Raw genomic sequence first — 13,316 nt, 5'->3', positions numbered from 1 at the left:
AAACTGACATACTACAGTATACTGCAATCCACAAAAACAGAACATGAATTACTCTAGTATATACTACAGTTTTCATTTACTACAGTTAACTGTAAATGCCACAGTATACAGTACTTCAGTGAATACTACAGTAAAGTCTGCAAAGACACTACAGTGAATACTATAGTATTTATACCATAGTATACAATAGTGTTTTTTTCATATGGGCAGTGCTAGTAGGCACTGGGTTTCTAATAAAGACCATGAGGAATTGTAAAGGTATTGTTGTTTTTTGAGTGGGCTGGACATTGGCCAAATGTATACGCTTTCGTTGTCAGGATTCATTTACACTTCAAGGATATGCTTGTAACATGCGTCTTCGACTACCTCCGGAGGTGGTCAGGAAAATCTAATCACAATTATTTCACAATGCATCTTGATTGTCTACACCTGTAGACAAATGTGGGTACAATCAGAATGTGGACAAGATCTGGACAACAGACGCATGTTTGAACCAGGTATAAACAGGGCTTTAGGTCTAGGCCAGTCTGTAGGGAGAGACCGGTCTGTCACGCCCTGACCTTAGAGATCCTTTTTATTCTCTATTTTGGTTAGGTCAGGGTGTGACTAGGGTGGGTACTCTAGTTTTGTATTTCTATGTTGGCCTGATATAGTTCCCAATCAGAGGCAGCTGTATATCGTTGTCTCTGATTGGGGATCATATTTAGGCAGCCTTTTCCCACCTGTTGTTTGTGGGATCTTATTTTGAGTCAGTGCATGTAGCACATCTGTCGTCACGGTTTGTTTGTTGTTTCTTTTTTTTTCTTTTATTTTCACAAAAATAAAATGTGGAACTCCGAGCACGCCTTGGTCCTTCTCTACACACAAATGTGATATGGTCGGGGGTGAGATACTGAGACACAGACAGGAAGACATTCAAACCAAGTTATCCATATTCACTATTTAGCACTATTTAGCAAAGGCTCCATGATTGACCATCTCCAGACATCTAGTTATCAGATGTCAAGGGCCATTATTCTGTGTGAGTGCCCATTCCCTAAAAATTAAAGTGAAAGCTGCACACTCTTGGAGCTCCGATGCAATAACTTATTTTTCACCTACGTTTCAACAGCCAAGGTATCTTCATCAGGGTCCCATTCTCTGTCATTAGAGTCAACTACATGACAGTACAATCATAATATAAAAACTATTTTCATAGACTGTTAGGAAGTAATGACTTCCTATCTTTATGAAGCACTCTATATCCAGAAGGACAAAGATACTCCTCTGATAATTACTTTCATGTAAAGCACATTCCACTGACAGGAACATGTTTTCAATGCTGTCCCGAAGACGTGTTGCCAACATGGGGACAAAATGGCCTGTACAACAACAACCTACTGTAACCTACTGTAGTAAGGGGTTCGACCTGTGGACTGAAGAATGGTTCAGAAATAGAAAGAGCAATGAGAAGTTTGTCAATTTTTGACTGAAAAAATGATGACCTTTCCCACTTAGCTTCAGACCCATACATGTCACAGCGTGGGAGGAAGAGAGAATGTTTTGCTTTGGACTTGACCCTGAACTCCCCACCACCCTCATTTCTCATTCCCCTAAACATCACCTATTTATGCCTGGTCCTGTGAACCTCTCACCCCATGCCCCTAATCCTGTTCTGACCTTAGTATTGTGTACTCAACAGGAAATCAAGGCAACTCCTTGAGGTCCAGGGTCCAGCTTTCCACAACATCTAGTCAAAACAAAATCGTAAACTGTTTGTAACTAATTTCCTCCCCCATCAGGGACTGTTCACATTGTGCCACCCAGACTACTGTCTAGACTACCTGAGTGTAACACCACAGCTCTGTATGAAGGAAGTAAAATATATGCTGAAACAGGGACCACACTGTTGCAGAAATGCACACACTTAAACGCACAAACACGTGCACCTACACACACTCTTGCATACACACACACAAAACATGCATGCACACACACATTAGCAGAAATAGAGCCATTCTCCTGTGGTGTGTGTGTCTCAGTGCTCTAAAATATCTTATTTCAAACAGGGATATTTTTATGCTCTTATAAGGTCCGGAACATCCCATAAACATAATGGCCTAGTCAGAAAGGGCTCACTGTTAAACAGTTGTGTTCAGCTTCGTTTTCCACTGCGGACCACATGATTGTAATTAAATCCAGAACAATCACAAACAATAGAGCAGTTCTATTGAATTGTGTTCCAGACAGCTCTATTGGGCAAAGTAAATACCTAACATACCTGCAAAACCACACAGCTACAACATACACACCACCAGAGAAATGACTCAGGCTGTTTCAAAGACTACAGAAAACTGACTTGAAAAGTCCAAAAGAATTAAGAAACAGACGGTAACATTGTGACTATAACTACTGTTCCCTGAAGCAGGGAAACGAGGTACAACATACTATGGGGAGTTGCACTTTCGTGACTTCGGTTGAAGGATCTACTCTGAACAAAAATATCAAATGCAGCATGCAACAATTTCGAGTTACAGTTCATATAAGGAAATCAGGCATATTAAATTAATTAATTTGGCCCTAATCGATGGATTTCACATGACTGGGAATACAGATATGCATATGTTGGTCATAGATACCTTAAAAACAAAGGTAGGAGTGTGGATCAGAAAACCAGTCAGTATCTGGTGTGACCTCCATTTGCCTCATGCAACACGACACTCCTTCGCCTAGTTTATCAGGCTGTTGATTGTGGCCTGTGGAATGTTGTGCCACTCCTCTTCAATCGCTGTGCAAAGATGCTGGATATTGGCACGAACTGGAACACGCTGTTGTACACGTTGATCCAGAGCATCCCAAAAATGCTCAATGGGTGACATGTCTGGTGAGTACTGCATGCAGGCCATGGAAGAACTGGGACATTTTCAGCTTCCAGGAATTGTGCACAGATCCGTGCGACATGGGGCAGTGCATTATTATGCTGAAACATGAGATGATGGCGGCGGATGAATGGCACTTCAATGGGCCTAAGAATCTCATCACAGTATCTCTGTGCATTAAAATTGCCAAGGATAAAATGTAATTGTGTTTGTTGTCCGTAGCTTATACCGGCCCATACTATAACCCCACTGCCACTGTGGGGCACTCTGTTCACAATGTTGACATCAGCAAAATGCTCATCCACACAATGCCATACACGCCATCTGCCATCTGTTCAGTACAGTTGAAACTGGGATTCATCCGTGAAGAGCACACTTTTCCAGTATGTCAGTGGACATCGAATGTTTCTGAAATTCTTGTGCAGAAATTCTTCGGTTGAACAAACCCAGAGTTTCATCAGCTGTCCAGGTGGCTTGTATCCAATGATCCTGTAAGGTTAAGAAGCCGGATGTGGAGGTCCTGGGCTGGCGTGGTTACACACTTCTCTAAAACAACGTTGGAGGTGGCTTATGGCAGAGTCAACATGTCAATTGCACGCTCCCTCAACTTGAGACATATGTGCCATTGTGTTGTGTGAAAAAACGGCACATTTTAGAGTTGCCTTTTATTTTCCCCAGCACAAGGTGCACCTGTGTAGTGATCATGCTGTTTAATCAGCTTCTTGATATGATACACCTATCAAGTGGATGGATTATCTTGGTAAAGGAGAAATGCTCACTGACAGGGATGTAATCAAATTTGAGAAATAAGCCATTTCTGCATATAGAACATTTCTGGGACCAACACATTACATTTTGCATTCATATTTGTTTTCAATGTAGAACATGAAAAACGGTTTGGTACTAGAATTTTTGCTACTTTCGGTACATCTGTCAAATGTGTCTCAGATGTCAACGGTCTATCAACTCAGCCGATGTCCCCTTTATAGCGCAAAGCACCATGCCTGCTCCGATTAGACAGCACTGGGAGTCTGGGCTGCATCATGTTAACAACCCACTCATGCTGCACAGAAGTTAAGGCACTTGAATAATCCGACACGGCATGTAGAAATATTGAAATTGTTAATTACTATTCGCAAAACAATGTCTACACACGCTAGAACACTTTACAATGCAAGAAGATACCCGGGAGCTTCCAGCTTTGTATGCTAACTTTTCTTACAGTTGAAGCTACCATCAATACCCTGGTACTTTGTTTTTGATTATATGCAAATCATAATGCAAAATATGCTGATATCAAAGCTGATTACCACCAAAACTTTATTCATTCACTTAATCAGTCTCTCTCTCACATTTCTCCCAAACTGACTCTCCCACCCCCCCTTGCCTCGTGAAATGAATGATGTCATTACTGATTATAGAGACAGCACACACTTTTATAAAACAAGCTACTTATATGCAAATATTTTTTATTAGTAGATTAAAATAAGTCCCACATGGAAGGGAAAGACATTGTCATCTATATCCCTATGAAATCAGCCAAAACAAGCGCAATACCTCAATGCATGCACACACTACTATTGAATATGCATTTATTTGAATGGCCTAGGCTACATCTTGACTTACTCAGTTTATCAATAGAGATTTACCATTCAAATAAATGATTACCATTATGTTGTTATGTAGTTAGATTGGTAAAAACAAAGACAAATGGATATATGATTGTATAATTGATTCATTAATGCACAGGTGTCAAACTGTGCATTATGTAGTTTATGTGTCGGGGGGCTAGGGTCAGTCTGTTACATCTGGAGTATTTCTCTTGTCTTATCCGGTGTCCTGTGTGAATTTAAATATGCTCTCTCTAATTCTCTCTTTCTCTCTTTCTGTCTTTCTCTCGGAGGACCTGAGCCCTAGGACCATGCCTCAGGACTACCTGGTATGATGACTCCTTGCTGTCCCCAGTCCACCTGGCCGTGCTGCTGCTCCAGTTTCAACTGTTCTGCCTGCGGCTATGGAACCCTGACCTGTTCACCGGACGTGCTTGTTGCACCCTCGACAACTACTATGATTATTATTATTTGACCATGCTGGTCATTTATGAACATTTTAACATCTTGACCATGTTCTGTTATAATATCCACCCTGCACAGCCAGAAGAGGACTGGCCACCCCTCATAGCCTGGTTCCTCTCTAGGTTTCTTCCTAGGTTTTTGGCCTTTCTAGGGAGTTTTTCCTAGGGAGTTTTTCCTAGCCACCGTGCTTCTTTCACATGCATTGCTTGCTGTTTGGGGTTTTAGACTGGGTTTCTGTACAGCACTTTGAGATATCAGCTGATGTACGAAGGGCTATATAAATACATTTGATTTGATTTGATTTTGAAACTCATTGCATGTAGGGCCGAGGGTCTGTGGGTTTTTTGCTCCTCCCTTGTACTTGATTGATGAGTTAAAGTCACTAGTTAGTAAGGAACTCCCCACGACTGGGTGTCTAGGATGTAATTGAAAGGAAAAAACTAAAACCTGCAGACACTATGCCAGGTATCATCAACTAGATTCAGCCGAGGGACAATTTTTTCTTGCGCGGATGGTCGGGGGGCCGGACCATAATAAAACAAATATTTTTAGATTGCAAATTGACCGCAAGAAGCCTAAACAGATGTAATATTTGACTTAAACATAATCATTTCAAACCTTGATTACATTTGGGGATATTGCCCTGCGTAGGGTGCCGTCTTTCGGATGGGGCTTTAAAATGGGTGTCCCAACTCTCTGTGGTCATTCAAAATCCCATGGCACTTATTGTAAGAGTAGGGGTGTTCCAGTGGTGTAGTGGTGCCTGGAGAAGTGGCTATACTCTAATTTTGAAACAAAAAAAAATGGCTGCCTGGCGAAGAAAAGGCGCCCTGTGTGAAAAATTATATGAGAAACAGTGACATACACTCTGAATGACCTAAACTTATGAATCCCATATTGGTCTTTCAGTCAGGCCAAACCAAGCTGTACTCTGCAATATGCTAATAGTATGCCTACTATTGAAACAGAAATTTGTGCCAATTTTTCAGGTTTTCATTCTCAAAGTTACACTTTTTTTATAGACAAAACACCTAATTGTATTTTCTACACCTATAACAATGCTTAAACCACATCAGGAGACCACTTTTGAGGTCTGTGAAAAATCAAAGAAATGTAGATTCTGGAGAGTAGTTACCCTTTAATTGAAGTGAGCAGGCACCTACCACTATTGTTTGATTAGCATTGTTTCCGTAGCACATGAGATGATGTTTGCAAAATAAATGGCCACTGGATTGATGCAAATAATCATCATGATATCATTCTGAAAGGTAGGCATGGGCTACAATCTAGCAGAAGATGATTAAGTCTATGGCATTGCTATATTTTTCCTGTTCCTTAATTGTTTGAAACCTGGATGTTTGACTTCATATTATGAGGCATGTCTTACCTTGCTTCAAAGAAGCCTATAGCCAAAATCCCACCATAGAAACATGGAAGCAATACTTTTTTATAGACTTACTCAAATGCGTTCTCCTGTTCTATTGGTTTTCTTTCAACTTTCTTCATTGTCTAGCAGTCAAAGGAATTACCCTAATCATATTAGAGACCCACGATAGTTTTTGAATCTTTAAATCCCCCCTCTTTCTAACGGATATTTCCATCTCAGTCCATGAAACTGCTTGCATGTGCGATGTGCATTTTAGAATGGTGTTTTCCCACAAATTGCATATTGGAACATTCACGCTTAAGCCTACTGCCGTGTGTACATTGCTGCGCCTAAAATGTGAAAAAATAATAGTTTATCAACATTTTAAGCTAAATATTCCGATCTGTTTTTTCAGCCCTATAAATTTATACGGTGTATAACTCCACTACACTACTTTGATATGTATCAGTGGTGATTAAGTGAGAATACACAATGCCCACTGAAAAATAAGTGGGTATATTGTGTATACCTGCATATACCCTCCACTACACCACTGGGGTGTTCACCCGGGTGTCATGACTAAATTCCCAACCTGGCCACATTCCATCATGGCCACCTAAGCATCCCCCTCATTCCTAATTGGCATACTGTATATCACTCCTCACCTCTCCACCTAATTGCTGATGTGTGGTGAGCATTCTGGCACAAAAAATGGTTGCCATGCATCACTGAGGTGGGTGCTACACATTAATGGTGGATGAGGTGAGTTTCCCCCTAGTATGTAAAGCGCTTTGAGTACCTACTTTGGTACAAATCACTTGGAGCTGGCCGCCAGTTAGGGAACCCTGCACTAGGCCCACCATGGAATGAGTATGACCCCAATGCGTACATGACTGTCTGAAAAATGTAGACATAAAAAATTTGAAATGTAGTAATATTGAACTCAAAAGATGGCAACAATTTGGCACAATTTTCATGCAGAAAATCTCTTGTTTTCACAATGAACACACTGCCATTCAAATATGCACACTGACTCATCACATGGGCAAACACCCGTCACACAGTTTTACAATTAGCAGTCAGAGCTTTAGCATAAAAGGGCAACAGGTGAGCTCTTCTGTTTTGGAGCAATGGATGCCAACATTGGAAACAGAGGCAGAGCCAGAGGAGTGAGAGTAAGAGGAGGAGGACGGGGAGGACAAGGACGAGGACGAGGAAGGCCAAGGACCGAGCCACTTTGGTTGATCATGTGGTCAACCACGGTCTAACAATGAGGGAGGCTGGGCAAAGAGTACAGCCAAATTTGAGCAGGTACACTGTAGCATCCATCATCCGGACATTCCGAAATGAGAATAGGTAAGAAATCTACTCTCACTAGAAAATTGCAGTACTGCATATCAATACAGTACTCAATGAGTACAGTAGTGAGCTAGAGGTGGCTGCAGTGGAGCACCAGTTCATCTTCATTGATGAGGTTGGATTCAACCTCACAAAAAGACGAAAGAGGGGAAAGAATATCATCGGCCAGCGTACCATTATTCAAGTCCCTGGCCAGCACGGAGGGAACATCATAACGTGTGCAGCGATTACCCACCACGGCGTCATCCATCACCATGCTACCCTTGGCCCCTACAAGACCCCCCATCTGATCACATTCCTGGACACCCTACACAACACACTCATTCCACCAGATCAGGTAGATGGCCCAGAGCAGCTCAGGTACGTTGTCATTTGGGACAACGTAAGTTTCCACAGGGCTGCTCTGGTTCGTAACTGGTTCACTGCCCACCCACGCTCTTTAGTTGTTTATCTCCCTCCATATTCTCCATCCCTCAATCCTATTGAGGAATTCTTTTCTGCCTGGAGATGGAAAGTGTATGACCGAAATCCACAAACGCGTATACCTCTTCTCCAAGCTATGGAAGACGCATGTGGAGACATATCAGCTGATGCTTTTCATGGCTGGAATCGCCATGCTAGGCGATATTTCCCCCGCTGCTTGGCCAGGGAAAACATTGCTTGTGATGTGGATGAGGTGCTGTGGCCAGACCGCAACAGAAGAGAGGATGTTGTTGTTTTTTACTGTAACTGTATACATTACATTCTTCTGTTTTGTATGTAGACCACTGTATGTGCAACTTTGTGTTGGTTGGGAATGGGATGTACACTGTGTACATTGTTTTTGTGGGAAAAATAAATATATTTGTTACCGTGTATTTGTGTGTTCTGAGTATAAAAACAATATTCTCAAATATTTTACAACACACTTATGTATGTACTGTCTGTAGTAATGGCAACACTGAACCAAAAAAAGGTCTAAGTCATTATGATGAATGGAGAAGAAGTGTTTTCCATTTATCATAGTGTTTTACATTGAGCAAATCAGTGTTCAACTGGTTCTTATAAATGTCTATTCATATGATGGTTTGTGTGTGTCATTTGAAAACAAAATACCATTTTGATAAGAAATAACATTGCTTTGAATGTAAAGTTTCATTTTGCTGGAGAATTGAGGGGTTTTGCCCATTGTGTGTGTGTTTTTTGATTTGTGTGTAGAGTTCTGAGAATATGAGGCATGCTTTCAGAAAATGTGTGTAAACAATCGAGAAACTGTAATATGCCTTCTTTTTTGCAGTGGTGTCGTTTTGGTATTGAGTATCATGATGGTATCGAGAATCGTGATATTCAACCTGGTATCGGTATTGTCACGTTCTGACCAGTAAAAGGGGTTATTTGTTATTGTAGTTTGGTCAGGAGGTGGCAGCGGTGTGTTTGTTTTGTGTTGTTGGGGTTTTTTGGGTATTGTTCTAGGTTTTGAATTTCTATGTTCGTATTTCTAGTATTTGTATTTCTATGTTAGTTTTGGGAACGACCTCGAATTAGAAGCAGCTGGTTGTCGTTGCTTCTAATTGGAGGCCATATTTATATGGGTTTACTTTCTATTGTGGGTGTGGGTGATTGTTCCATGTATAGGCAAGGTTACCTTACAGGACTGTCGTGCATTGTCTTGTCTTGTTTTGTTTCAGTGTTCACGTATGAATAAAATTATAAGTACGGACACTTACCACGCTGCGTATTGGTCCAATATTTCTTACTCTTCATCAGAAGACGAAACGTATGACAGGTATACTAATGCAAATCCATATGTTACATGTGGTTACGTTTATGCAACCTGCTCCTTAATAGTGGCTTCCCCAATTGAGCCCAAAAAGCAGTCAATAACTCAGGAGGGATTCCATCGCAGCCTGGTGATTTTTCTATGTTCATGTTTTGTACTGCCTCTTTAAGCTCAGCCAAAGAGATTGGAGCATCTAGTTGAGATGTTGAAGGATTAGAGCGATGTCAGAGTGTAAATTATTTGGTGCAATTGTTATTGTTATATTTAACCTGTGATGAGTACAATTCAGAGTAAAAAGCATCAAATGTATTGTTAATTTGCTTTTGGTCTGTATGGACTATACCCTCTGTTGATTTGACTGCTGTAACGTTTGCAAAGCCCTTCATAGCCAGTAACCGACTGGGGAAAGCGCTGTTGAAGTAACCATTTTGCAGAGTTTTGTGACTAATAAATTCTGCGCGTCGACTGAAGCCTTTAATTGCATCCTAAAGTATACGTGGATCGTCAATGAATTCTGCAAGATCTATTGCAAATGTTTGAAACTCTCATTTTGTAGGACAGTTGTATTGAAGCGCCAGCGAGCTGCATGGTTCCTGTCAGTGCATAAATCAGTCATACACAAAACTATATTATGGTCTGACAGAATATTTGTGGCTAGCATGAAGGTTCCTGTCTTTTTTAGTGGCTAAACCAACAAGGCTAGTAATTTAACAATTTTATTTGTATTTATAGATGGCATACACGTTTGTTATTAAGGCACATGAAAATGTACATGTTCCAGAAGGCATTTCTGCCCCCCCAAAAAAATATTACCTTAAAATGCCTCTACGTGCAGCATACGCCTAGCTTCTTGAAACGGTTCACATTTGGTATATTTTCTGTTTGGACATTGTAAAACAGATTCTTTGACATAGAAATACAGTACCTTTGGAAAGTATTCAGACCCTTTGACTTTTTCCACATTTTGCTATGTTACAGCCTTACTCTAAATCTTCATCAATCTACACACAATACCCCATAATGACAAAGCAAAAACAAGTTGAGAAAATGTTGCTAATTTAAAACAATGTTCAAACTGAAATGTCACATTTACATAAGTTTTACATACTGACCCTTTACTCAGTACTTTGTTGAAGCACCTTTAGCAATGATTACAGCATCGAGTCTTCTTGGGTATGACTCTACAGTCGTGGCCAAAAGTTTTGAGAATGACACAAATATTAATTTTCACAAAGTCTGCTGCCTCAGTTTGTATGATGGCAATTTGCATATACTGCAGAATGTTATGAAGAGTGATCAGATGAATTGCAATTAATAGCAAAGTCCCTCTTTGCCATGCAAATGAACTGAATCCCCCAAAAACATTTCCACTACATTTCGGCCCGGCCACAAAAGGACCAGCTGACATCATGTCAGTGATTCTCTCGTTAACAGAGGTGTGAGTGTTGACGAGGACAAGGCTGGAGATCACTCTGTCATGCTGATTGAGTTCGAATAACAGACTGGAAGCTTCAAAAGGATGGTGGTGAATGGAATCATTGTTCTTCATCTGTCAACCATGGTTACCTGCAAGAAAACACTTGCCGTCATCATTGCTTTGCACAAAAAGGGCCTCACAGGCAAGGATATTGCTGCCAGTAAGATTGCACCTAAATCAACCATTTATCGGATCATCAAGAACTTCGAGGAAAGCGGATCAATTGTTGTGAAGAAGGCTTCAGGGCACCCAAGAAAGTCCTGCAAGCGCCAGGACCGTCTCCTAAAGTTGATTCAGCTGTGGGATCGGGGCACCACCAGTACAGAGCTTGCTCAGGAATGGCAGCAGGCAGGTGTGAGTGCATCTGCATGCACAGTGAGGCAAAGACTTTTGGAGGATGGCCTGGTGTCAAGAAGGGCAGCAAAGAAGCCACTTCTCTCCAGGAAAAACATCAGGGACAGACTGACTGGACTGATTTTCTCTGATGAATCCCCTTTCCGATTGTTTGGGGCATCCGGAAAAAAGCTTGTCCGGAGAAGACAAGGTGAGCGCTACCATCAGTCCTGTGTCATGCCAACAGTAAAGCATCCTGAGACCATTCATGTGTGGGGTTGCTTCTCAGCCAAGGGAGTGGGCTCACTCACAATTTTGCCTAAGAACACAGCCATGAATAAAGAATGGTACCAACACATCCTCCGAGAGCAACTTCTCCCAACCATCCAGGAACAGTTTGGTGACGAACAATGCCTTTTCCCGCATGATGGAGCACCTTGCCATAATGCAAAAGTGATAACTAAGTGGCTCGGGGAACAAAACATAGATATTTTGGGTCCATGGCCAGGAAACTCCCCAGACTTTAATCCAATTGAGAACTTGTGGTCAATCCTCAAGAGGCGGGTGGATAATACAAAAACCCACAAATTCTGACAAACTCCAAGCATTGATTATGTCAGCATGTGGCCCAGAAAATCATTGACAGCATGCCAGAGGGGATTGCAGAGGTCTTGAAAAAGAAGGGTCAACACTGCAAATATTGACTCTTTGCCTCTCCTTCATGTAATTGTCAATAAAAGCCTTTGACACTTATGAAATGCTTGTAATTATACTTCAGTATTCCATAGTAACATCTGACAAAAATATCTAAAGACACTGAAGCAGCAAACTTTGTGGAAATTAATATTTGTGTCATTCTCAAAACTTTTGGCCATGACTGTACAAGCTTGGCACATCTAAAGAAAGATGTGTATCCATAGAGGTACTATATGTATTCTTATTCAGTTCCTTTGTGTTTATCCTCCTGGACATGAGGAGTTTTTTAAATCTTGCACAGTGTTGGAAGCCCGGCTGACATTGTAAATAATAATTTGTGTAATAATAATGGACTCGTCTGGATAAATAAAATGTTTTAAAAGTATAAGAATTATTATTTTTATTTTTTATTTTTTCACAGTTAACTGTTATTACCACCCGTATAACCCTTGTGTGGTTTTGAAGTGATGTGAGATGGCCGCTATGAGGCAGCTGGTTCTGAGCCAGAGAGACAACAGACACTCCAGTGTTTCAGATAGTCCATTATAAATAAAAAGAGACCTGGGTTTTCTGAAATGTCCTGAAGCTACCCCAGGCTCTTTTCTATTGTTTTGCAGTATAATTAACCACTATCTCCATTAGCCTAATGTTCTTATAACTTGAACAGGCAGAGGAGAAATGGATTGCTTGTTCCTCCACAGTTCAGGTTTAGTTAGTTAGTTAAACAATTAAAAACAACACTTGTTACTCCACAGTTCAGGTTTAGTTAGTTAGTTAAAAATTATTTCAAAATTATTAAGAGTTATTAAGCGTCACTTAGGCAAGTTCATAAGCATGTGCCTCTCAGTGTGGGGTCCCACCTGCTCACTGACTAAGACACTTACTGTAGGTTCCATCTGGTATCTGTTGTTGGGATGCAGAATATTTTCTGAGTGTAAATATTTAAACGTTAAACTGACAACTCTCTGGCGTGTTGAGAAAGATGAGACACGTGTGTTCACTATTTAGGTTTCTCCTTTGTGTTCTAATATTCCCCTCTCCTTCTGCTCATCACTTGATATTTGCTGGTGAGTTTGTGAGTGCCTAAAGTGCTGATTTTGCTGACATGGCTCTCTAAAGAATAATTGAGCATAATGTCTATCGATAATGTTTTTGATTGTTTGTAAGATTGTTTCCTTTGATTTCAAATGAAATACTCTGATTCTCTCTCTTCCCTCCTCTCCCTCCCTATCTCTCCCTCCATCTCCCCTGGCTCCCCTCCAGGGCATCTCTCTCTCTGTGTCTCTCTGTATATTTCTCTCTCCCATCCTGTTTTCTGAATGGAGACTCTAATGCTAATGTTAGTGGCCATGGTCTGATGCAGAAATCACACACATGCTTAGTCGTGTTGAGT

Source organism: Salmo salar, chromosome 01, assembly GCF_965601325.2.
Source record: "Salmo salar chromosome 01, fSalSal1, whole genome shotgun sequence".
Lineage (NCBI taxonomy): Eukaryota > Metazoa > Chordata > Actinopteri > Salmoniformes > Salmonidae > Salmo > Salmo salar.
Note: the sequence above shows the minus strand (reverse complement) of the source record.